This window comes from Pleurodeles waltl, chromosome 6, assembly GCF_031143425.1.
Source record: "Pleurodeles waltl isolate 20211129_DDA chromosome 6, aPleWal1.hap1.20221129, whole genome shotgun sequence".
Taxonomy (NCBI): domain Eukaryota; kingdom Metazoa; phylum Chordata; class Amphibia; order Caudata; family Salamandridae; genus Pleurodeles; species Pleurodeles waltl.
The window spans coordinates 900,011,568-900,037,323 of NC_090445.1; positions in this window are offsets into that span (position 1 = coordinate 900,011,568).

Consider the following 25,756-nt stretch of genomic DNA (forward strand, 5'->3'; position numbering starts at 1 on the left):
TGTCTATGAGACGCTGGAATGTGGCGGGTGCCCCATGTAACCCGAAAGGGAGAACATTAAAATGATATAGGCCTGAGGGAGTAGAGAAGGCCGTTTTTTCTTTATCCTCTTGTGCTAAAGGAATCTGCCAGTACCCTTTGGTCAAATCTAGGGTAGACATGTATTTAGCTTTTCCCAATTTCTCTAGGAGTTCATCTACCCTTGGAAGGGGATACGTATCGAATTGGGATCCGGTATTGACTTGTCTGAAATCAATACAAAAGCGTATAGACCCATCTGGCTTTGGCATTAATACCACCGGAGAACACCAGGAGCTTTGGGAAGGTTCTATAATACCCATGTCTAACATCTTCTCTATTTCATTTTCTACTAGAACCTTCCTAGCTTCGGGGATACGATAGGGCCGTAACCGGACTATCTTACTAGGTTGAGTTATGATTTGATGTTGTACAAACTTGGTTCTACCCGGTATCGGGGAAAACACCTGGGTATGACCGTTGAGGAGTCGGGTTAAGTGTCTGTTCTGTTGAAACGAAATTTCTGTATTTATCTGAGGTACCTCGTTTTCGATAGGGCGGTCAGTGGGACACCATCCTATCTCCAGTTCCTTAACCGCATTAACTAGACATCCAATGGTCTGGCCTCCCAGAGGTTCTTCCCATTTTTTTTGCAGATTGACATGAAAGATCTGAGACCTTTTGGGATTAGCCGTGAGTTGTACCTTGTAGGTAACAGGTGTTACCACTCCTATCACTTTGGTCCCTGCCATTTTGACAACAGTTTGTTGTTGATACTGGAGAGAAGCACTAACACCCTGTCTCCTTCTGTAAAGGTCCGCATTTGAGTATTCCTATCGTAATATTGTTTTTGCTTATCTTGGGCCCTCTCCATATGTTCCCTTATGTTTTCCCATACTGTTTGTAAGTGGGATTTTAAGTCACGGGTATATTCCAGGAGGGAATTTTCTCCATCCTCCTCCTCCTCCCATAATTCCGCTGCCATGTCTAATAACGTCCTAGGCTTTCGGCCGAACAACAATTCAAATGGACTATGGCCCGTAGAAGCTTGTTCATGTGTCCTGATGGCGTATAACACTAACGGGAGTTTCCTATCCCAGTCCTTACCTGACTCTGAAATCGATTTCTTTAAGAGAGTTTTCAGGGTGCGGTTATATCTCTCCACCAAGCCATCCATTTGTGTATGATAAACCGCAGTCCTCAACTGTTTTATCCCCAGAAGTTGACATATCTGCGCCATCAAATTGGACATGAACTGGGTACCTTGGTCTGTTAAAATCTCTCGGGGGAAACCTATTCGGGAAAAGAACCCTATCATGGCATTGGCAACACTCTTGGTGTTAATACTGGTGATGGGGATGGCCTCGGGGTATCTGGTGGCGTAATCTACCAATACTAGTATATATCAGTAGCCTTTAGAAGAAGGTAGGAGAGGACCTACAATGTCCATTCCTATTCTTGAAAAAGGTATGTTAATAATGGGAAGGGGCTGCAAGGGGGCTCTTCTCTTTGGACCAGGATCGATCATTTGACATTTAGGGCACTGCTCACAGAATTTTCTAATCTGTGAAAAGACCCCGGGCCAGTAGAACTTCCTCAACAGGTACTCTTCCATTTTCTCCCTCCCATAGTGACCACCCCCCGGCTGACTGTGGGCTAGGTGTAGGACCTGCTGCCTATAAGGTACGGGAACTAGTAGCTGTTTCTTTTCTTCGCTATTAGTGCCAGTGATTCGGTATAATAGATTTTTAACTATCGTAAAAGACGGACCCTTGTCGTTGAGGGTTCGGGGTCGGGCACTTTTCCAAGCATTGATCAAACTCGGATCTTCTCTTTGACAACTGCGGAATGGGGGAAGGCCAGTAACTCCTTGTTCTCCCTTCCAGGGTTCTTGTCGCAGTCCCACTGGGATATGGTCCTGATCTGGAAGAGGTCTGGTCTTTCCAGTATGGAGGTCGCCCAGGTTCCCCAAAATAAAAAGGAGAACGGAAAAACAGGTAAGTGGATAGGTAAAGTAAGAACTATATAGGGTTAGTAGGGGACGTGAGGGTAGGTACACGTGAGGGTTGTGTTGGGATGATTTTCACTCCAATGGTGAGCGTCGCCTTCCCGTGAACTGTTTAGTTTCTCTCTCCTGTTGTGTTTTCTCTCTTTCTCTCTCTCTCCTCTTTTTCCTGGGTTTCCCCATCAGGTTAGGGAGGAGTATGGTTAATAGGGTTCTTTTGTATTATAGGATTTCCCCTTCCTTGCAGGATCTCCCCGCTATCCTCCCCGTATTCCTTCCTACTTCCCTCGTTCCCTTTAACCACTCTGGTAGGAATCTCCAGTCTCGGTACGAACGTACCTGTAGAGGCCACGCCCCTCCAGGGACGTGGACGGCTGCTCCGCGGTCTCCCGACTTCACTTCGGTGGGGGCAGGAGGCGCCCTCTGGTTTCTCTCCTTCTCTGCTCCGTGTTTCTCTCGTCTCTCTGCGCTCTTCCGGGTCTCGTCCGTCGTTCTTTTCTTGTCTGGACAAGACGCCTTCTGCGTCTGACGTCACGCCTCCGGGGCTCTCTCGAGTGCCCCGGGGGTATGCCCTTACGGCCCCTGTGGCCGTACTTGGTCCGGCGTCGATGGACGTCCGGCTACATGGGGTATCATTGATTTCTCTGTCGTAAAAACTTCTTTGGATGAATTTTTGGCTGATTCAATCTTATTGGTGTGGAAAGTGGATGTAGCTAGTCTGTATTCCCTATGGTATTCTTTCATAGCTATGTGGTTAAATTTTTATCTGTCTTGTTGAGGGTCTTGCACCATTTTTTTCAGTTAGTGACATTTTCTTTTAGGAGAAACAAGACTTAAGTTAAACCAAGGGACATGGTACAATTTAGAATTCTCTCAACATCACCAGTCAGCTGTGGCTGACTTACGGCTAAGGTTGAGTTGAATGCAATCTAATTTATATGATACCAAGGTCTATGCATCGATGTCCTCACTGTGCAAATGCTGATGCCTGGGACCTGAATGGAGAAGGAAAGTGGTAGTTGGTTGAGGTAGTACATTCAAGTCAAGGGTGTGGCCTGCATCATGTGTGGCATATGAAACTATTTCAGATAGATTTAGGGTTGACATATCCTGCAAGAATTGATTTGCTGCTCCATCTGAGCTGTCAAATGTGAAAGTTAAAGACTCAGGATTATAAAATTAGAGGTTCTAATCATGTATGGTGAAAGTGTCTCCACCAAATCTTTAACAAATGATGCAGTATTCTATATATGTAATTTGGGGTCAGCTTTAATGAGATTATTAAAGCCTCCTTGTTCACAATAATAGAAATAAGGGTAATGGAACACAAATTGGGCTGATTAAAAATAATGGCAAGACCGCCTACATTTCTCTACTCCGGTTAATATGTAATTTAGAAAAACTAGTAGAGGTAGTTTCTGCAATATCATGCACAGAACATTCCTGGAACCAAGTCTCTCTGAGGAATATGACATCTGGATTATAATCAATGATGAAGTCATGAATTTTGAGTTAATTTTTAGGGAGGGACCTGGCATTGATTACATAGAATTTAAATAGATTGTCCCTTTTAGGAGGTTAAAGCTGATAACCCTGGTTATGCTTATTATGATGTGCTTATTATGATGGGGTGGGTAGTTACACATGATAAGACATTTGTAACAGATATAGGCCCTCATTCTGACCCTGGCGGTTCTCTACCGCCAGGGCCAACGGGGGCGGGAGCACCGCCGACAGGCCGGCGGTGCTCCCTTGGTCATTCTGACCGCGGCGCTTTGGCCGCGGTCAGAACGGGAAAACCGGCGGTCTCCCGCCGGTTTTCCACTGACCTTAGAATCCTCCAAGGCAGCGCAGCTCGCTGCGCCGCCGAGGGGATTCTGACCCCCCCTACCGCCATCCTGTTCATGGCGGGAAAGCCGCCATGAACAGGATGGTGGTAGGGGGGGTCGCGGGGCCCCTGGGGGCCCCTGCCGTGCCCATGCCAATGGCATGGGCACGGCAGGGGCCCCCGTAAGAGGGCCCCGCAAAGTATTTCAGTGTCTGCCTTGCAGACACTGAAATACGCGACGGGTGCCACTGCACCCGTCGCACCTTCCCACTCCGCCGGCTCGATTACGAGCCGGCATCCTCGTGGGAAGGGAGTTTTTCCCTGGGCTGGCGGGCGGTCTTTTGGAGACCGCCCGCCAGCCCAGGGAAAAACTCATAATACCCTCCGCGGTCTTCAGACCGCGGAGCGGTATAATGGAGGGCGGGATCCTGGCGGGCGGCCTCCGCCGCCCGCCAGGGTCATAATGAGGCCCATACTCTTTATTGGGATATCAACTGATGATTTGCACTTACCCAGTGGACACAAAGAGAGGAGCTAAGGTCTGTAGTAATAAATAGGGTTAGAAACCAAATGACTAGGGGAGATGGCACTGAGCACGGCCCAGGCCAACAGAGGCGCAGATGGGTTAGACTTTGGCACTCCTACTGTGCAGATCGACAGCAGCACCCATTTTTCTATAGCGTACACCGTCTTATTGAGTGGAAAAGATGCAGTAGAAAACAGAATGTGAACCTTTTCTTTGCAGGTAGGATACAATCATAACAAGTCAGAAAGCTTATCACTTGATGCCGAAAGAATCAGGGATTAAAGAATAGCCTACGCGGCAGAAAAGCCATCCTGGAGGGAGTTACTAATCCCTAACTTTGCAAAGGAAATAATAATACTGATACCACTCTGATTCATCTTTTGCAGGTGAATGTGCAACTTGTTTCATTTTTTTTATTTTGGAGCCTATTTCAGTTTGTTTTTCCCCAACCCCTGTGCTGGTGTTTTTTGTCATTTCTACTGTTTATCCAGGATCAGTATGCTAGTTGAATGATCATGGAGTATCATCTGTCTGGATCAATGTAATTGTAGAATGTGAATGATGTCATGTTCACCATGACATCAGATGTAGAATGTTTAGTTTTTAAGAGATTCGCAGTTATAGATATCCAGTTGGCAGGCTAAGGATAGATTTATAAGATCTGGACTCACATAAAAAAAAATAACATATTTCATCTATAACATGTGCCTGTATGTTTGCATTACAGTGTCCATGTTGCATCTGCAATTCAAAGCATAGAGAAGACTATGGGCCTGATTCTAACTTTGGAGGACGGTGTTAAACCGTCCCAAAAGTGGCGGATATACCACCTACCGTATTACGAGTCCATTATATCCTATGGAACTTGTAATACGGTAGGTGGTATATCCGCCACTTTTGGGACGGTTTAACACCGTCCTCCAAAGTTAGAATCAGGCCCTATATGTATTCAACACCAGCCATGGCAAGAAGGGTCCTATACTCACAAATCAAATAGTCTCCACATTGGGCTTAATTAGGAACCTATGGACATAATGATGTGGACACACAGGTTTGATAAATGTTGGAGGCTTGAGATGGTCAGTGAATCTACCCTTAGAATTAAAGACATTGTGAAAGGGGAAATCATTATAGCAAGCTGAAATTGGGACATGCAAATTTTATACCAGGAAAGTTTTTTTACTTTCCATTTTCCACCCTTTCTCATCAACATTTCCTTTACACAATTTATTTTCTCTATTATAGAAAACGTTTTATCACAAAATGAAGGAGGATGCAAACTATTTGTCAATGCTATACACACAGGGACCCTCCTGTAGGCACCTCATCATTGCTGGTGTCATCTTCTTCATACCTCAAGAGTCCTAAGGTGGCCTTTTTATCTCCCATGGCTAGACTCCTTTCCTCCAGTGCATGTTTCCTCAACTCCAGTGCTATGACGGCCAGTTTGGCTTGCGCTCTCTTGATGATTGCCTGTCTTTGAGTTCCAACTTGCAGAAGGCCTGTTCAGAAGTGCTTGTGCTGACAGAGACCACTTTGCACCCAGTCCTGGAAGGCACATTAGGTAATCTATTTTAGGACAGGTAGTCCCCTGAACCTTTCTCCTCTGGGGCTGCTTCCATGGCTTCCTCCTTGAGAGGGATTTGTCTTTGAGGGGATTCCTCCCAAGCCTTGAGGGCCCTTTCAGAATTCACCTTCCTGCATTCTGGTCCAACGTAAATTGCCTATCTCTGCATAGGGCCTTTATCTCCACCACTATGAGTTGTCAGGGTCACCAGATTCATCTCTATGTATCCTTCGACTTTTAACCAGTGCAAAAATTGTGATAAAAATTTTTTACAAAAAATCTAAAATGACCCAGCCAAACACCTGATGTCAATTAAGCATCAAAAATCAATGTTTGCCTTCAGTTCAATTTAAGTATTTTTAATTTTTAACTGCATGGCTGAGTGGGATTGCTAAATAAAAGTTATGGATGTCACCGCTGCCGCCAATGTGAGAAAGTGGATTATTAGTTGGGGTGGATGATAGTCTACCACAAGTAATAATGTCACTATTATTGTGAGGTCCAGTAAAGGTTACAGTAATTTAAACCAGAGCTCAACCCCTGGAAGCTGTGGCACAGAGCAGACAGCCTTAACGTAATAAATTATGTAAAGCACGTAGAAGTGTCAAAACAGTTAAAAAGTTGAAAAAACACAACATAATTAAAATCCCAAAATAGAGAATATTTTAAGAAACAGAATGACGCAAAAATGACAGAACCCCAAAAAGGGGAACCAGAGATGTTAATTTCTTGATTTTCTAAGTAAAAAAGCACCAAAATGCTCAACACTCCAACTGCGGGAAACTGGTCGTGCTAGAGTAGGACAAAACTAGGGCTTACAGCTGACTGCAATAGAATGCGGCTTAGATACACAGGTCGTACTTGTCTCTGTCGGACTGTTACCTTCATAATCACACAATTTCAGAGGAGGTACGGTCTGCTTCAGGACAAGGCTACAGGATTGGATTGAAAGACACGGTTATTGATGATGGGTTGATGAAGGACGAGGTCTTGATGAAGCTGTTGATAAAGGCGGGAAAAGGTCCAAGTGGGAAAAGTCCAGAGTTTGTGAATAGGGAGTCATCAAGCATAGATCAATTATAGCTCAGTGTCGGGCTCAGCAAAGCTTTTTATCTTTGGATTTAGACTGATTTCTGCAAGTTGCATTTCCTCAGAGGGGCCAAGCTTCAGACTGTAGCTGAAGAGGGTTCTACATGATTGTTTGCTGGTCAGCGTTTGTTCCATTGAAAGAGATTTGCTTCTGCAAAGAAGAACTTAGTGGGAGCTCTGGTGAAGTAAGCACCAGGGGTGATGCACCATCAACTGGCACTTTGATCCCAATTCCTGGATGGTTCTCCAAGCAGAAATTTAGTAAAATGTTTCTAAGTTCCATGCTTTTAAGTTTAGCGGGAGAAAAACAAAAATAAAAATAGAGCGGACTGGAAGGAAGGATAAGTACACCTAGTCTTACAATCTCAGAGTGACCCTCCAGTGAATATTTCAGCAGGTTATGTTTTTCTAGATCTCTGTGGAATCTTGAACATATTTTGGCATCCATCTTGGCTTTACTAGAAAAAGAAGAATGACCTCTTTGATCACAAGTTAGGCATTCTGTCGGTGATATGAAATAATTACTGGTATTTCCAAATAGGGGAGAGAACAAACCCAATGGAAAGAGTTTCACAACTAGCACAGCGAGTAGGAGCACCCAGGCAGGTGATCCTAGGTTCCTTCTGTTTAACAAGGAAAAGAAATGTGATCAGTCCCTAGCCCTAAGTGATCTTGAAGCTATCTTTGTGGAGGACAGTTTATCAGCCTCTGGGCCCTCAAATAATAGATTAGTCTCCTCTGAATCTAGCCAGGCCTCAGGTGAAAGAAAGGAAGTCTTTCTCATTTTTAACAAAATCAACAGGATCAATCTGGCAGTCATTGTTCAAGACCTAGGCCAGCAGCCGGGAAAGGGATCATCTCAGAATAAACAAAAGAAAAGGCAAAAAAGTGACAAGAATAACGAAGAGAAAGCCAATAAAAGTTAAATTAGTAGTTCTGAAACTACCTCTGCCCCCCGGGTGCCCCGGCATCTCTAGATGTCTTGACATCTCTTGACGTGGCAGTCATTCCATCTGAGCCTGTATTGGCAGAGACAACGGTGGTGCTTAAACCCAGGCAGGCCAAACATGTGGTCATCTTGGCTTCCTAGGTAGACGGGCCCCATCCGTGGGAGTAGGGGGGAGAGTGATGGTTACGAGGAGGATGTAAGGAGGGGCTAAAATCCACTGGTAATTCCCACGATGATATTGTTTGGGCTCTCCAATTCGTGGACATTTTTGAAGACAGGACGCTCAATAGATCATGTTTATTATCTCTTCTTCAATCAATTCCACAGCTGCGAAGAGCTCCTCTAAATGTATTGCTTTGGTTGCCCAGCCACATACTAGTGTGTTATCTGCAAGCTGGATGCATACTTGGGCTTATTTCTAATCTAGGGACGTGGCGGAAGAAGTCCTGAAATCACTGGATGATCTAAGGCAGTCAGGTTTTGATGTTTATGCCACTCTGATACATCAGCAGGCTCTCCCGCTAAATCATCCATTGTTCACAACGAGTCGTGGGGTCACGCTGGAAACTCATTCTTCCTTATCCAATTTTGTGCCCATGTGTGGAGTTGCTGGAGGCAGTTGGGGGTTAGGGATGGATCAGCTCCTTGTGGTGATGATGGTCTAGGGCAGACAAATGCTTACTAGCCGACGGGAGCCGACAGAGAAGATAGAAATGAAATGGCTTTGGAATGCAGGGGCAATTAGTTAAAAAAGGGAGTCATCACAATCCCTCTTCCATAGATCCTGATGCCTCCAAGGTTAATTTTTTCTCCTGGAATGTAGTTAGGCTGAAAAGGAACTTTGAGTCACTCCAGCCGGTTATTATGGATAATAAAGTAGTGGTCACTGCCCTACATGAAACCTGGGAGCCGGAGGCCTGGATGTTGCCTGAATATGTTGTATTTAGCCTAAAGGTAGTGAAGGGGCAATTTGAGCATCTGTTGGAGGGCCTAGCAGTTTTGGTAGCAGTGGAGTATGATATTGTGGTGTTTACCCTCTTTAGGAATTTTGCAAATGTTCTTGTATTATTGTTTTCTAGTATACCTTCATTTGTGATACCAAGGGGGGCCCACAAGAGGGTTTATGACCTGATATTAATTAACATATACCCCCTCTGAGGTAAAGTTAAACAACTTAAAGAGCTTGCACCTCTATTAGATAAGATTCAATTGGGTTTTCTCAATGTGCCTATACTTTTGATGGGTGATTTAAACATAAAAATCCCTTCAGAGCACCCCAGGAATTTATTCAAGCAGACAAAGAATGTGCTTTGAACGTTCCCTGATAGGTTTTGGGGAGCCAAAGTGGGTAGGAAGCAAGTAGGCAAATGGGATTTCTTCTCAATAGTCTTAACATTATGATAATAATAAATGTTAGGTGGATCTATCAGTATGCGCTCTTGCTGGTAGTGACCATAAGCCCCTTATTCTCTCATTGTCTAGGACGGCTACTCTAAGACATCAGTGGCCTAATAGTTTGCACCTGTACTGTAAGAATGACCATAGAATAGTGTGTTCTGCCACACTGAAACATCAAACGCATGAAGGAGTTGCTAAATGTGCAATCCAGTGCACCCCTACATCACGCAGCTCAGGCCTTTGAAAAATGTATTTCTTCTATAAGGGATATGGCAACTGAAGGGCTGAATAGGAGTTGGGTCAGTAAGGACCCTCTGGGATTTGAAAAATCAAGGGCCAAAGTAATGCTTAATGAGAAATTACAGGAGGCATTCGGAGTAGGTAGGACCAAGGGGATAGTTTGGTTAGACAGCATAGGAAATCATTTTGGAAAGATATGTGGCATATCAAGTGGAGGGAAAGAGATATCCTTTTGACAAAGGCAATCATTTCCCTGCACACTGGCAGCCTAAAGAGCCAGTGGAAGATTTTAAACAGCATTCTTGGGCTAGCCATACATATTACAGCAGGTTCAATTCCTGAAGAAACCTGGGTCAGCTACATCTCAAATTTGCATAAAGTCAAAGACGAAGGGTGAAGTTTGTAGGAACATGGTTGACAAGCCTGAATGGTAATGTAGAGGGGATGAGAGTATTCTGGGCCCTACTGTCAGTGGGATTGAAGCAGTGATCACAAGCCTGAAAAGTTCACAGGCACAAGGGCCAGATGGCATTTCTACAGATATTATTAAACTCAACTCCCACCTGTGGGCACAGACTCTGGTACCACTGTTTGAGGAAATATTTGAGTGGCATGATTTGCTGGAAACCTAGGAAGGTAGCATTAAGGTGCCTTTGTTTAAAAAGGGGCATAAGGCCCTGCCCTCTAATTATCGCATGATTACATTGTTGGATATCACAAGTAAAGTTTATGCAAGGCGTTGTTGGACTTTTGGCCATACGCATGGTCATCCCTAGTCTTTTTGCCTCCTTCCTCCTGGTTTTTTTGACCTCTCGCTGTTGGCTCTAGGACTCTGAGCACTTTATCACTGCTGACCAGTACTAAAGTGCAGGTGCTCTCCCATCTAAAGTTGGTATGATTGGTTTATACCTAATTGGCATATTTAATTTACCTATAAGTCCCTTGTACGGTGGTATCTCTATACCCAGGGCCTGTAAATTAAATACTACTAGTGGGCCTGCAGCACTGCTTGCGCCACCAACTGAAGTAGACTTTCAAACCTGTCTCAGGCCTGCTAGCGCAGGGCCTGTGTGCGCAGTTTTCTGCCACAGGGACCTGGCATCTAAATTTACTTGCCAGGCCCAGAACTCCCCTTTTACTACATGTAAGTCACCCCTAAAGTACGCCCTAGCTAGCCCTATGGGCAGGGTGCCATGTATGTAGAAAGGCAAGACATGTGCCATATTGCATGGCCTGTCCTGGTAGTGACAAACAGCCTAACTTGGTGTCTCACTGCTGTGAGTGATGCCTTCTCATAGGATTGCATTAGAAATGCCCTGCCTTATGTGTAAAGGGTATTGTCTGATTTATGAGGGGTAGCGTAGGCGTGTTTGGTATGGTTGTGATGGGGATAATAAATACTGCTTACTGGTGTGGGTGTATTTTTTATTACAATCACAGAAATCCCACTTCTAGAAAGTGCGCATTTATCTGTGCTTATGATTCTGGTGATTTGCAGCTTGACTCCAATCCACGTCTGGGCAGAGTGACGTTGGGGCTTTGTGCATACTTTTCAGACAGCCTGTACACAGGGAGGGTGGAGGTGTCACTGAGGTGCATCTACATACTGAATAGTCTTCCTGGGCTGAGAGAAGGGAGAGGGGGGGCACACCTACATTTGTAAAGGCTGTGCCCTGGCCTCACACAATAGGGTCGTTAACCCCCCACTGATGTTTGGAGCCTGTGCTGAAAGGAGAGAGGGGGCACTCCCAGAACCAGTTGTAACTGGCTGGAACCTCCTCTCCCTATCATTGTAAAACACTGTAAAACAGGACTATAAGTACAGGGGAATTTTCCCCACAATTTGAACATTCTTGGAACTTGAAACTGGACACAGAACACTGATGAATGGACTCACCAGGAAACCGCCATGGACTGCTGCTGCTGTGCTGACCTGTGACCTGCCTGGTCACTAGGAGGAACTGCCACCATCTGCACCCCTTGTGCTGGCCTGTAGCTGGGCCCACCAGCCCTGTGCTCCTTCTTGTTTAATTGTTCCCAGGGGCAGGGTGCCGTGGCCCCTGATCCCTGCTACGATCCTTCAACCCTTTGGCAGAATGCTTTTACGAGGAACAAGGCATTCTTTTAATGACTGAGGCTGCTGAGGGGCCATTGCGCTTTGAAAGCGCTTTTCTTTTGCTAACAGAAAAATCACCGCCGCAGCCCGAGCTTGTGGATGTGTTCTAGCGCTTTGAAGGCGCTTTTCTTTTGTGCAAGGAAATCACCACCGCAGCCCGGGCTTTAAACTGTGCCCTAGCGCTCTGAAAAGCGCTCTCCTGCTGTTAAAATCACCGCCGCAGCCGGGTTATCGAATTACTGCCGAGCGCGAGGACCGCGCTCAGCTCAGTGCCCCCGGGGCACGAGAAAAACCACATTTAAAGAATCAGGAGCAAGCCTGCTCCTAGCGGTGCCCCCTGGGTAGGGATCGCTCCGAGGAGCGCCCCCGGGGCACCAGAAGGCCCTGCCTTGGGCCAGAGAACCATCGGAGAGGCGAGAGGAGAGGAGGACGCCTCTCCCTCGCCTAGGAAGCCTCGGAAGGCTTCGGTCGCCGTCGGAAGGGCAAGGGGAGAGGAGGACGCCTCTCCCTCGCCTAAGAAGCCTCGGAAGGCTTCACTCGCCGTCAGAAGGGCGAGGGGAGAGGAGGACACCTCCCCCTCGCCTAAGAAGCCTCGGAAGGCTTCGGTTGCCTGGGGAGCGGGCGGCAGCCTCATCAGAGGTTCGCTGCACCCCCAGACCCCCTAGGGCCCCTGCGAAGGGCCAGCCTTGCCATAAAGGGGTCTCCCTTGGCGAAAGGGCCCACGGAGGCCCCGGGAGACCCCAGGAGTTTGCTGGTCCCCGGAGGGGCCCGTTTCTCAACCGGAGGGGGTGCGTGGTGCCCCCCTCCCCACCGCAAAGGTTTCCCTGACCTGGGCCCCCCCCTTTGAGAGGGACGGTGGAGGCCTAGGGGGGCCCCCAGCATTTATGGTCCCCCGAGGGGCCCATTTTTCTTTAGAGGAGGTGTGTGCTACCCTCCTCGCTCCCCAAATTGTCAGGAGGCCCCCGTTTTGCGCAGAGGAGCGCCGGGGGCCCCATTATTTGTTTTACGCACTGGAGGTGCCTCGTCATCAAGCCAGGTACTTGTAAATGAACCAATAGAGTTATAATTGGAGTTCTTGCTACAGACTTTATTAATTATGATGTATTGCCTACCTGTATTTTGATGCTTTTACATATGTGTGCACATGTTCCTTTTATGGGCATGACTTGCTAATATGTTTGCTTAACTTGCCATAGATTTTCTAATGTTCCTACTATGGGCGTTGTATGATATTCTTGTGACAAGTGTGCTAATGTGATAACGTGTTTCCTGACTACTGCTTATGTTGCAGAATACTGAGTAACCTGTGTGTTATGTGTGACTACTGCTAGTTTGCAGGGTAACTAATGTGTAACGTTCTGACAACTGCTAAGGTAGCAGGATAGTACTGTTATGTGATGTTGGTCTGATAATTACGTTGTATACAATACAGTATATTTTCATATAATCTGGTGTTGTGTTTCCTTGGTGGTGGGGATATTGCGTCACATGTGTGTGTGTGTTGTGCAAACGCTTTACGCATTGCCTCCGGGTTAAGCCTGACTGCTCGTGCCAAGCTACCAAGGGGGTGAGCAGGGGTTATCTTGGACGTGTAACTCCCTTGCCCTGACTAGAGTGGGTAAGTTCTGCCTGGCTGAGGTGCATACCCTAGCCAACCAGAAACCCCATTTCTAACAGGCGTTTGTTGGGCTTATTAGAAGGTTGGGTGTGCTCATCTGTAATTCTCACTTTAACCTAAATGGGCTTTAGGAAACGGTATTCAACTATGGATGGTTGTGTGATATTAAAGCTGTTGGCATAAGATTACACCCTCAAAAGAAATCAGTGCCATAGATTGACTTGTCTACAATGTTTGACACGTAAATAGATCTCTCATATGTGAAAAGATGGCTAAATAGAAGTGTCCAACGGGTCTTTTGAAGTTGGTAGTCCAACTGCATTAGGGCTCATGGACCAGAGTGGAACTGAGGAGTAATGAGGCCTTGTCCAAAAAAGTTTAGTCCCCTTAATGTGTTGAGGCAAGGGTGTATATTGGTTCTGTTGTTGTCTTCGATCTATACAGCAGATGTCTTTGGAGCCCTAAATCAGTACAGGTGTTTTCCCCCTATGGAGCATATTTCTGTGCTGTTTTATGTGGATGACACAGTGTTATTAGATCTAATGCTGGTCGGTTTGCAGAGGCAACTTGATGCCTTTTTACAGTACTGCAAGGGAAACGAATTAAAGATAAATACGGCCAAAACAAAGATTAAGGTTTTTCCAAAAGGGAAGAGGCACCCCCCCAGGGTTTAGGTGGTAGCTGCATGGTAGTCAAGCGGAGGTGGTTAAGGAATACAGATATCTAGGCCTGTTATTTAGTGCCAATTCAATTGCTGTGCACTTCAGAGATTGGATTCTGCGTTTGGCCATAAGTATGTTGAAGTGCTGAGAGAGGTGTATAATGTAAAAATAGTTACTCTATGGTTGTGGGGTTCTGCTAGTAAAATAGGTAAAGTGCTTACAAATGATAGAAACAACCATTTGGAAAAAATGGTTAGGGCAGGCCCCAGGCTATGTGAGTAGTGCCTTGAGGTTAGAGCTAGGCCTTGCTAACACTCTTATTAAATATAGACAGCAGGTGTTCAACTATTGGATCTGGATCTTTAAAGCTGAAGAAGGGTTCTTGCAGCATCTCATTAAACTTCATTTACAAAGGAAGTACTTAGGTCAATGGATAAATAACGTCCAACTTATCGAGGCTTCCCTTAATTCTCCTGCTGGGTATACTTCCTTAAATATGTTGGTGCGCCAACAGAAGCAAGCACTAAAAAGTTTAATAAAAGATTTTTTGCGAAATAGTGACATTTTTAATGTTAAAAGAGGATCAACTTGCAGCATCTATTAGAGGCTGATTACAGGGGACTAATCCAGCCCTACCTGAGGGATATTAAGAGCAGATCTGTTCAGTGGGCCATGAATGTCAGGTTGGGTCAAGTACCCTCTTTTATTAGGTTGAGGGGATTAGTTAGGCGGGGTTGGTTAGGGATCCTTCCCCTTTTAGTAAGCTGGAAGCACTGTTACTTTCACACATTATTGTCTGTTGTGGCTCCTTTACCAAAATAAGATATAGCCTGCTACTACTGGTGTTTACAAATGTTAGAAATGGAGTCTCTAGTTGGCGGTCAATTTGCACCTTGTCCAAGCAGGGACCCTCACTCTAGACAGGGTAAGGGAGTTACACTCCTAAATCAACCCCTGCTTACCCCCTTGGTAGATTAGCACAAACAGTCTGGCTTATCTCTAAGGCAAAGTGTAAAGTATTTGTACCACACACACTGTAATACAGTGAAAACACTACAAAAGGCACACAACACCACTTTAGAAAATAGCCAATATTTATCTAAAATAAACAAGACCAAAACAACAAAAACCCAACATACACAAGCAAAGTTACGAATTAAGTGTGGGTTGGAAAAGTCAGCGATGCATTGATTCCTGACTCGCAAGTGAGACGATGCGTCATTTCTTCTCTGGTCGGATAGGTGATGTGTCATTTTTCTCTCCCACAGAACAGGGATGCGTCAATTTCCATATGGGAAACCTTGGATCCGTGCAAGTTCACTATGACTTCGATGCCCAGCGACGATGCGTGTGAAATTCCAGCACATAGTGGTAAAGAGCTGTGCTGCGTGGGTCAATTTTGGGAGCTGCACACACGTGTTGCATCAATTTCCCAGCCACAATGCAGGTGGCGTGTTGATTTTTCAGCCGCAAAGCAGGTGGTGTGTCGATTTTTCTTCAGCGCAGCTGCTGTGCATGGATTTCAGTCATGGTTCCACCAGCTTCTGCTTCCAAGGACTCAGGGACTGGATTGGGCACCACTTGGCAGGGTAGGAATCTCAGCAAGAGAGTCTAGGTGCTGGCAGAGGAAGTCTTTGATTGCCCTGGGATTTCAGAATAGGGGGCAAGCTCAGTCCAAGCCCTTGCAGACACTTCACAAGCAGAGAAACACAGCAAAGTCCAGTCTTTGTCCTCTCTCAGGCAGAAACAGCAATGGCAGGCCACCCCAGCAAAGCACATTCACAGGCAAAGGAGCAGTACTCTTCCTCCAGCTCTTCAGCACTTCACCTTGGCAGAGGTTCCTTTTGATCCAGGAGTAATCTAAAAGTTGCGGGTTTTGGGTCCACTATTTATACCCATTTCTGCCTTTGAAGTAGGCAAACTTCAAAGGAAGTTCTTTGTTGTTTACAAGATCCTGCCTTCCCAGGTCTGGCTCCAGGTACACTCAAGGGGCAAGATACTGCAGTGTATGAGGGCAGGCACAGCCCTTTCAGGTGCAGGTGTCAGCTCCTCCCTTCCCACACTAGCCCAGGAGACTCATCAGGATATGCAGGTTACATCCCAGCTCCTTCTGTGTCGCTGTCTAGAGGGAATTCACAAAGTGCCCAACTGTCAGTCTGACCCAGACGTGGATTCCACAGGCAGGCAGAGACACAGAATAGTTAAGCAAGAAAATGCCCACTTTCTAAAAGTAGCATTTTCAAATAGACATTCTAAAAACCATCTCTACCAAAAGATGTATTTTTAAATTTTGAGTTCAGAGACCCCAAACTCCAATCTCGACCTGCTCCCAATGGGAAATTGCACTTAAAAGATATTTAAAGGTAGTCCCCATGTTAACCCATAGGAGAGATAGACCTTGCAATAGTGAAAAACGAATTTGGCAATATTTCACTATCAGGACATGTAAAACACACCAGAACATGTCCAACCTTTTAAATACACTGCACCCTGCCAATGGGGCTACTTAGGGCCTATCTTAGGGGTGCCTAATATGTAGTAAAAAGGAAAGGTTTGTGCCTGGCAAGTGGGTACACTTGCCAGGTCGAATTGGCAGTGCAAGACTGAACACACAGATACTGCAGTGGCAGGTCTGAGAGATGTTTAATGGGCTACTCGTGTGGGTGGCACAATCAGTGCTGCAGGCCCATTAGTAACATTTGATTTACAGTCTCTGGGCACTTCTAGTGCACTTTTCTAGGGACTTACTAGTAAATCAAATATGCCAATCAGGGATAAACCAATCAACAATACAATTCAGACAGAGACCATATGCACTTTACCATTGGTCAGCAGTGGTACAGTGCCCAGAGTGTGAAAGCCAACATAAACTGGTTAGAAAAATAAGAAGGAGGTAAAAAGTTTGTGGATGACCTTGCGAAAAAGGGCCAGGTCCAACAACAAAGTTGCAGGTACTCCGTTTTAGGGATATGGTGAAGATAATTCTGCAATATACTAATATGCTGGTATGCTGGGCTCTGGCTAAATGCTTGTCCATGGTATTGAAAAGCTAGCTTCTAATCCCTTGTTTACAAATAATGTCATTTGCTCTTTGCATAATACTGCCGATCATGGGTATGTAAATCGGTTGCCAACTTTGAAAATTGTACAGTTGATTTTTTAAGTACATTTGTACACTTATCATGTTTTGCACAATTTGTTATTATAAATCTGACATTACTGTCATTTTTTTTTATATAGTAAATAACCAATATCTCTTGGGTTCTGGGCGGGATGGATTATACAACCATATGGCCGATAGTGGGGATTGGGTAGATTCAACAACTATCTTTTGAAGTTCAATGTATACATTTTGTTGTAATTAAAGTACTGGTTCGCAGGTCCATTAATGGAGGTATAGATCTGTACATGAATATTTTCTGTTTTATTGATATTTAAATGAGATTTTACCTGTTGCATTTTTTATTTATAAGTTGTAAGATGTATGGTTTGGCATGTTATCAAACTATTAAAATATACTATACTATACTAACACTTGTTTCTTTATGAATAAACTTCCAGCGTGACAATGTGTGAGAGAGGAAAAGACAATGAGCTCATACCAAAATCTTACATGATTGTTCTTTCTTTCAGAAGTTTAGATGTATGGGAACATCACTTAAAGTTGCAGTGTAATTAAAAGTCTAGTAAATGTATCTTGTGTTTAGAGCACTCTTTGTTAAAACTTTCCATCTTGATAGAAACATTCCTCTCTCACAGAGCCCTTGTCTTCTGATTGACAAACATATTTTGTCTGTGAAATTGTTTGAACTTATGTATCAATGTGTTCTGTATAAAAATGTTCCAGAGAAAGAACAGGTTCACACACCAAAAAGAACATGCACAATGGAAAACGGCACACGGCACATGCTCCACCATATGCCAACCACTATCTGCTCGTTGCAAAGGCTCCCTCTATTTGTCTTGATTGGCACAATTCTCTTCTTTTGCAACAAACCAGCTTAAGAAGCCAGACAGACTCTTAGTTGCTTGTAAATCCCCTGTTGCTGAGCCTTTATTGCTGCCATGAGAAAACTCTTTAGGAGTTACTCAATTCAATGTATTTTCCTGACTTGTAAAGAGATATATTAGGGATCAGATTTATGGGACAGGCTTTTTGCTATGTTCTGTAATTTGTACTTGATCTAATAAATATTAAAAAAGATTTGAGAACTAATGATTAATAAACCTTAAAAATGTATCTACAACTCACATTATTGACTCCAGAATTTAAATTTGACTTAAATAAAAGTAGATCCATGTTTGGAATTACAGTTTCTTTCTTACATACTCATTTCAAAGGCCCACACTGACATAGTCCTAGAGTTCTGGAGTTGAAAATAGTTGATAAGATTTAGGACTCTTCTTGCTCAAAATGTTGGTAGCAGAGGTAAGGATTTGATGATACAAAGAGGCTGCAATTATGAAAAAGTACACAGATTAGATTAGAGCCCAATGTCCCAGAACCTGATTTTGAAGAGTGATGGACAGCAGTTTTTAAAATGATTGCCGATATCAGTTAAACACTGGTGATTCGATGGTTGTGAGTATCAATCAAGTAATATGTTGAAATCATAATGATCAATGTGGTTTATGAAATATTAATTGAATTGAAAATTGTTTATTGATGTTTTGAAGTGTGTTGGAACTGCTTACATTATATGTACTTTTACATTGATTGACAAGTAGGAAGGTTTAAAAACCTAAATTTGGATTGATGATTGTATTAATGTTTTCTTTAGAAGAAGAAGAGAAAGACTATTGTTATTTACATTCCCCAGGCATTACAATTTAAGTTTTTGTATTTTGTGAAGAAATTCTAAAGGAGGGTGAGCTGCTGCAAGGAATGAGTTGCATCATAATGCGACGCCTGTATTGGTCGGTTGGTGTAATTCAGTGCTACGATTGGTTGAAGAGTCTTCATAAGAATGGTTGATTTGATAACTGAACTGCATACTGATTTGGGAACAGGGTTCTGAGGTTTGAAACAAATTGAGGCACTGTAATTTTGATTATTGATCTGTCAGAATACAATCAAAGTCATGAACATTTTCAAAGCTCTTAGAAGCTTAACCCCTTCGCTGCCAGGCCTTTTCCCCCTCCTGTGCCAGGTGTTTGTTTGGCTATTTGGGGCAGTTCGTACTTAGGCCCTCATAACTTTTTGTCCACATAAGCTAGCCAAGCCAAATTTGCGTCCTTTTTTTCCAACATTCTAGGGATTCTAGAGGTACCCAGACTTTGTGCGTTCCCCTGAAGGAGGCCAAGAAATTAGCCAAAATACAGTGAAAATTTCGTTTTTTTAAAAAAATGGGAAAAAGTGGTTGCAGAAGAAGGCTTGTGGTTTTTTCCCTGAAAATGGCATCAACAAAGGGTTTGTGGTGCTAAAATCACCAGCTTCCCAGCTTTCAGGAACAGGCAGACTTCCCAATTTTTCAAGACAAATTTGGCATTTTACTGGGAAAAACCCCATTTTTAAAATTGTTTGTGCTTTCAGCCTCCTTCCAGTCAGTGACAGAAATGGGCATGAAACCAATGCTGGATCCCGGAACCCTAAACATTTCTGAAAAGTAGACACAATTCTGAATTCAGCAAGGGGTCATTTGTGAAGATCCTACAAGGGTTTCCTACAGAAAATAAAACTGAAATAGAAATATTTTGATATTGAGGTGAAAAAAACAGCAATTTTTCTCTACGTTTTACTCTGTAACTTTTTCCTGCAATATCAGATTTTCGAAAGCAATATACCATTACGTCTGCTGGACGCCTCTGGTTACGGGGATATATAGGGCTTGTAGGTTCATCAAGAACCCTAGGTACCAAGAGCCAATAAATGAGCTGCACCCTGCAGTGCGTTTTCATTCTATACAGGGTATACAGCAATTCATTTGCTGAAATATAAAGAGTGAAAAATAGCTATCAAGAAAACCTTTGTATTTCCAAAATGGCCACAAGATAAGGTGTTGAGGAGCAGTGGTTATTTGCACATCTCTGAATTCCGGGGTGACCATACTAGCATGTGAATTACAGGGCATTTTTCAAATAGATGTCATTTTTACACACTCTTTTATATTTGGAAGGATAAAATGTAGAGAAAGACAAGGGGCAATAACACTTGTTTTGCTAATCTATGTTCCCCCAAGTCTCCCAATAAAAATGATACCTCAATTGTGTGGGTAGGCCTAGCGCCCGCGACAGGAAACTCCCCAAAACGCAACGTGGACACATCACATTTTTTGAAAGAAAACAGAGGTGTTTTTTGTAAAGTGCCTACCTGTAGATTTTGGCCTCTAGCTCAGCCGGCACCTAGGGAAACCTACCAAACCTGTGCATTTTTAAAAACTAGAGACCTAGGGGAATCCAAGATGAGGTGACTTGTGGGGCTCTGACCAGGTTCTGTTACCCAGAATCCTTTGCAAACCTAAAAATGTTGGCTAAAAAACCACATTTTCCTCACATTTTGGTGACTGAAAGTTCTGGAATCAGAGAGGAGCCACAAATTTCCTTCCATCCAGCGTTCCGCCAAGTCTCCCGATAAAAATGATACCTCACTTGTGTGGGTAGGCCTAGCGCCTGCGACAGGAAATGCCCCAAAACACAACGTGGACACATCACATTTTTTGAAAGAAAACAGAGGTGTTTTTTGCAAAGTGCCTACCTGTAGATTTTGGCCTCTAACTCAACCGGCACCTAGGGAAACCTACCAAACCTGTGCATTTTTTTAAAACTAGAGACCTAGGGGAATCCAAGATGGGGTGACTTGTGGGGCTCTGACCAGGTTCTGTTACCCAGAATCGTTTGCAAACCTCAAAATTTGGCTAAAAAAAAACCTTTTACTCACATTTTGGTGACAGAAAGTTCTGGAATCAGAGAGGAGCCACAAATGTCCTTCCATCCAGCGTTCCGCCAAGTCTCCCGATAAAAATGATACCTCACTTGTGTGGGTAGGCCTAGCGCCTGCGACAGGAAATGCCCCAAAACACAACGTGGACAAATCACATTTTTTGAAAGAAAACAGAGGTGTTTTTTGCAAAGTGCCTACCTGTAGATTTTGGCCTCTAACTCAACCGGCACCTAGGGAAACCTACCAAACCTGTGCATTTTTTTAAAACTAGAGACCTAGGGGAATCCAAGATGGGGTGACTTGTGGGTTTCTGACCAAGTTCTGTTACCCAGAATCCTTTGCAAACCTCAAAATTTGGCTAAAAAAAACATTTTCCTCACATTTTGGTGACAGAAAGTTCTGGAATCAGAGAGGAGCCACAAATGTCCTTCCACCCAGCGTTCCCCCAAGTCTCCCGATAAAAATGATACCTCACTTGTGTGGGTAGGCCTAGCGCCCGCAACAGGAAATGCCCCAAAACACAACGTGGACACATCACATTTTTTTAAAGAAAACAGAGGTGTTTTTTGCAAAGCGCCTACCTGTAGATTTTGGCCTCTAGCTCAGCCGGCACCTAGGGAAACCTACCAAACCTGTGAATTTTTGAAAACTAGAGACCTAGGGGAATCCAAGATGGGGTGACTTGTGGGGCTCTGACCAGGTTCAGTTACCCAGAATCCTTTGCAAATCTCAAAATTTGGCTAAAAAAACACGTTTTCCTCACATTTCGGTGACAGAAAGTTCTTGAATCAGAGAGGAGCCACAAATATCCTTCCACCCAGCGTTCCCCCAAGCCTCCGATAAAAACGATACCTCACTTGTGTGGGTAGGCCTAGCGCCCGGAACAGGAAATGCCCTAAAACGCAACGTGGACACATCACATTTTTTGAAAGAAAACAGAGGTGTTTTTTGCAAAGTGCCTACCTGTTGATTTTGGCCTCTAGCTCATCCGGCACCTAGGGAAACCTACCAAACCTGTGCATTTTTTTAAACTAGAGACCTAGGGGAATCCAAGATGGGGTGACTTGTGGGGCTCTGACCAGGTTCTGTTACCCAGAATCCTTTGCAAACCACAAAATTTTGCTAAAAAAACACATTTTCCTCACATTTTGGTGACAGAAAGTTCTGGAATCATAGAGGAGCCACAAATTTCCTTCCACCCAGCGTTCCCCCAAGTTTCCCGATAAAAATGATACCTCACTTTTGTGGGTAGGCCTAGCGCCCGCAACAGGAAATGCCCCAAAACACAACGTGGACACATCACATTTTTTGAAAGAAAACAGAGGTGTTTTTTGCAAAGTGCCTACCTGTAGGTTTTGGCCTCTAGCTCAGCCGGCACCTAGGGAAACCTACCAAACCTGTGCATTTTTGAAAACTAGAGACCTAGGGGAATCCAAGATGGGGTGACTTGTGGGGCTCTGACCAGGTTCTGTTACCCAGAATCCTTTGCAAACCTCAATATTTGGCTAAAAAAACACATTTTCCTCACATTTTGGTGACAGAAAGTTCTGGAATCAGAGAGGAGCCACAAATTTCCTTCCACCCAGCGTTCCCCCAAGTCTCCCGATAAAAATGATACCTCACTTGTGTGGGTAGGCCTAGCGCCCGCAAAAGGAAATGCCCCAAAACACGACGTGGACACATCACATTTTTTAAAAGAAAACAGAGGTGTTTTTTGCAAAGTGCCTACCTGTAGATTTTGGCCTCTAGCTCAGCCGGCACCTAGGGAAACCTAGCAAACCTGCACATTTTTTAAAACTAGACACCTAGGGGAATCCAAGATGGGGTGACTTGTGGGGCTCTGACCAGGTTCTGTAACCCAGAATCCTTTCCAAACCTCCAAATTTGGCTAAAAAAAAACATTTTCCTCACATTTTGGTGACAGAAAGTTCTGGAATCAGAGAGGAGCCACAAATTTCCTTCCACCCAGCGTTCTGCCAAGTCTCCCGATAAAAATGATACCTCACTTGTGTGGGTAGGCCTAGCGCCCGCAACAGGAAATGCCCTAAAACACAACGTGGACACATCACATTTTTTGAAAGAAAACAGAGGTGCTTTTTGCAAAGTGCCTACCTGTAGATTTTGCCCTCTAGCTCAGCCGGCACCTAGGGAAACCTACCAAACCTGTGTATTTTTAAAACTAGAGACCTAGGGAAATCCAAGATGAGGTGACTTGTGGGGTTCTGACCATGTTCAGTTACCCAGAATCCTTTGCAAACCTCCAAATTTGGCTAAAAAAACACGTTTTCCTCACATTTCGGTGACAGAAAGTTCTGGAATCAGAGAGGAGCCACAAATGTCCTTCCACCCAGCGTTCCCCCAAGTCTCCCGATGAAAACGATACCTCACTTGTGTGGGTAGGCCTAGCGCCCGCAACAGGAAATGCCCTAAAACGCAACGTGGACAGATCACATTTTTTTAAAGAAATCAGAGGTGTTTTTTGCAAAGTGCCTACCTGTTGATTTTGGCCTCTAGCTCAACCGGCACCTAGGGAAACCTACCAAACCTGTGCATTTTTTAAAACTAGAGACCTAGGGGAATCCAAGATGGGGTCACTTGTGGGGCTCTGACCAGGTTCTGTTACCCAGAATCCTTTGCAAACCACAAAATTTTCTTAAAAAAACACATTTTCCTCACATTTTGGTGACAGAAAGTTCTGGAATCAGAGAGGAGCCACAAATGTCCTTCCATCCAGCGTTCCGCCAAGTCTCCCGATAAAAATGATACCTCACTTGTGTGGGTAGGCCTAGCGCCTGCGACAGGAAATGCCCCAAAACACAACGTGGACAAATCACATTTTTTGAAAGAAAACAGAGGTGTTTTTTGCAAAGTGCCTACCTGTAGATTTTGGCCTCTAACTCAACCGGCACCTAGGGAAACCTACCAAACCTGTGCATTTTTTTAAAACTAGAGACCTAGGGGAATCCAAGATGGGGTGACTTGTGGGGCTCTGACCAAGTCCTGTTACCCAGAATCCTTTGCAAACCTCAAAATTTGGCTAAAAAAAACATTTTCCTCACATTTTGGTGACAGAAAGTTCTGGAATCAGAGAGGAGCCACAAATGTCCTTCCACCCAGCGTTCCCCCAAGTCTCCCGATCAAAATGATACCTCACTTGTGTGGGTAGGCCTAGCGCCCGCAACAGGAAATGCCCCAAAACACAACGTGGACACATCACATTTTTTAAAAGAAAACAGAGGTGTTTTTTGCAAAGCGCCTACCTGTAGATTTTGGCCTCTAGCTCAGCCGGCACCTAGGGAAACCTACCAAACCTGTGAATTTTTGAAAACTAGAGACCTAGGGGAATCCAAGATGGGGTGACTTGTGGGGCTCTGACCAGGTTCAGTTACCCAGAATCCTTTGCAAATCTCAAAATTTGGCTAAAAAAACACGTTTTCCTCACATTTCGGTGACAGAAAGTTCTTGAATCAGAGAGGAGCCACAAATATCCTTCCACCCAGCGTTCCCCCAAGCCTCCGATAAAAACGATACCTCACTTGTGTGGGTAGGCCTAGCGCCCGCAACAGGAAATGCCCTAAAACGCAACGTGGACACATCACATTTTTTGAAAGAAAACAGAGGTGTTTTTTGCAAAGTGCCTACCTGTTGATTTTGGCCTCTAGCTCATCCGGCACCTAGGGAAACCTACCAAACCTGTGCATTTTTTTAAACTAGAGACCTAGGGGAATCCAAGATGGGGTGACTTGTGGGGCTCTGACCAGGTTCTGTTACCCAGAATCCTTTGCAAACCACAAAATTTTGCTAAAAAACACATTTTCCTCACATTTTGGTGACAGAAAGTTCTGGAATCATAGAGGAGCCACAAATTTCATTCCACCCAGCGTTCCCCCAAGTTTCCCGATAAAAATGATACCTCACTTTTGTGGGTAGGCCTAGCGCCCGCAACAGGAAATGCCCCAAAACACAACGTGGACACATCACATTTTTTCAAAGAAAACAGAGGTGTTTTTTGCAAAGTGCCTACCTGTAGGTTTTGGCCTCTAGCTCAGCCGGCACCTAGGGAAACCTACCAAACCTGTGCATTTTTGAAAACTAGAGACCTAGGGGAATCCAAGATGGGGTGACTTGTGGGGCTCTGACCAGGTTCTGTTACCCAGAATCCTTTGCAAACCTCAATATTTGGCTAAAAAAACACATTTTCCTCACATTTTGGTGACAGAAAGTTCTGGAATCAGAGAGGAGCCACAAATTTCCTTCCACCCAGCATTCCGCCAAGTCTCCTGATAAAAATAATACCTCACTTGTGTGGGTAGGCCTAGCGCCCGCAACAGGAAATGCACCAAAACGCAACGTGGACAAATGACATTTTTTGAAAGAAAACAGAGGTGCTTTTTGCAAAGTGCCTACCTGTAGGTTTTGGCCTCTAGCTCAGCCGGCACCTAGGGAAGCCTACCAAACCTGTGTATTTTTAAAACTAGAGACCTACGGGAATCCAAGATGAGGTGACTTGTGGGGCTCTGACCAGGTTCAGTTACCCAGAATCCTTTGCAAACTGCAAAATTTGGCTAAAAAAACAAGTTTTCCTCACATTTTGGTGACAGAAAGTTCTGGAATCAGAGAGGAGCCACAAATTTCCTTCCACCCAGCGTTCCCCCAAGTCTCCCGATAAAAATGATACCTCACTTGTGTGGGTAGGCCTAGCGCCCGCAAAAGGAAATGCCCCAAAACACGACGTGGACACATCACATTTTTTAAAAGAAAACAGAGGTGTTTTTTGCAAAGTGCCTACCTGTAGATTTTGGCCTCTAGCTCAGCCGGCACCTAGGGAAACCTAGCAAACCTGCACATTTTTTAAAACTAG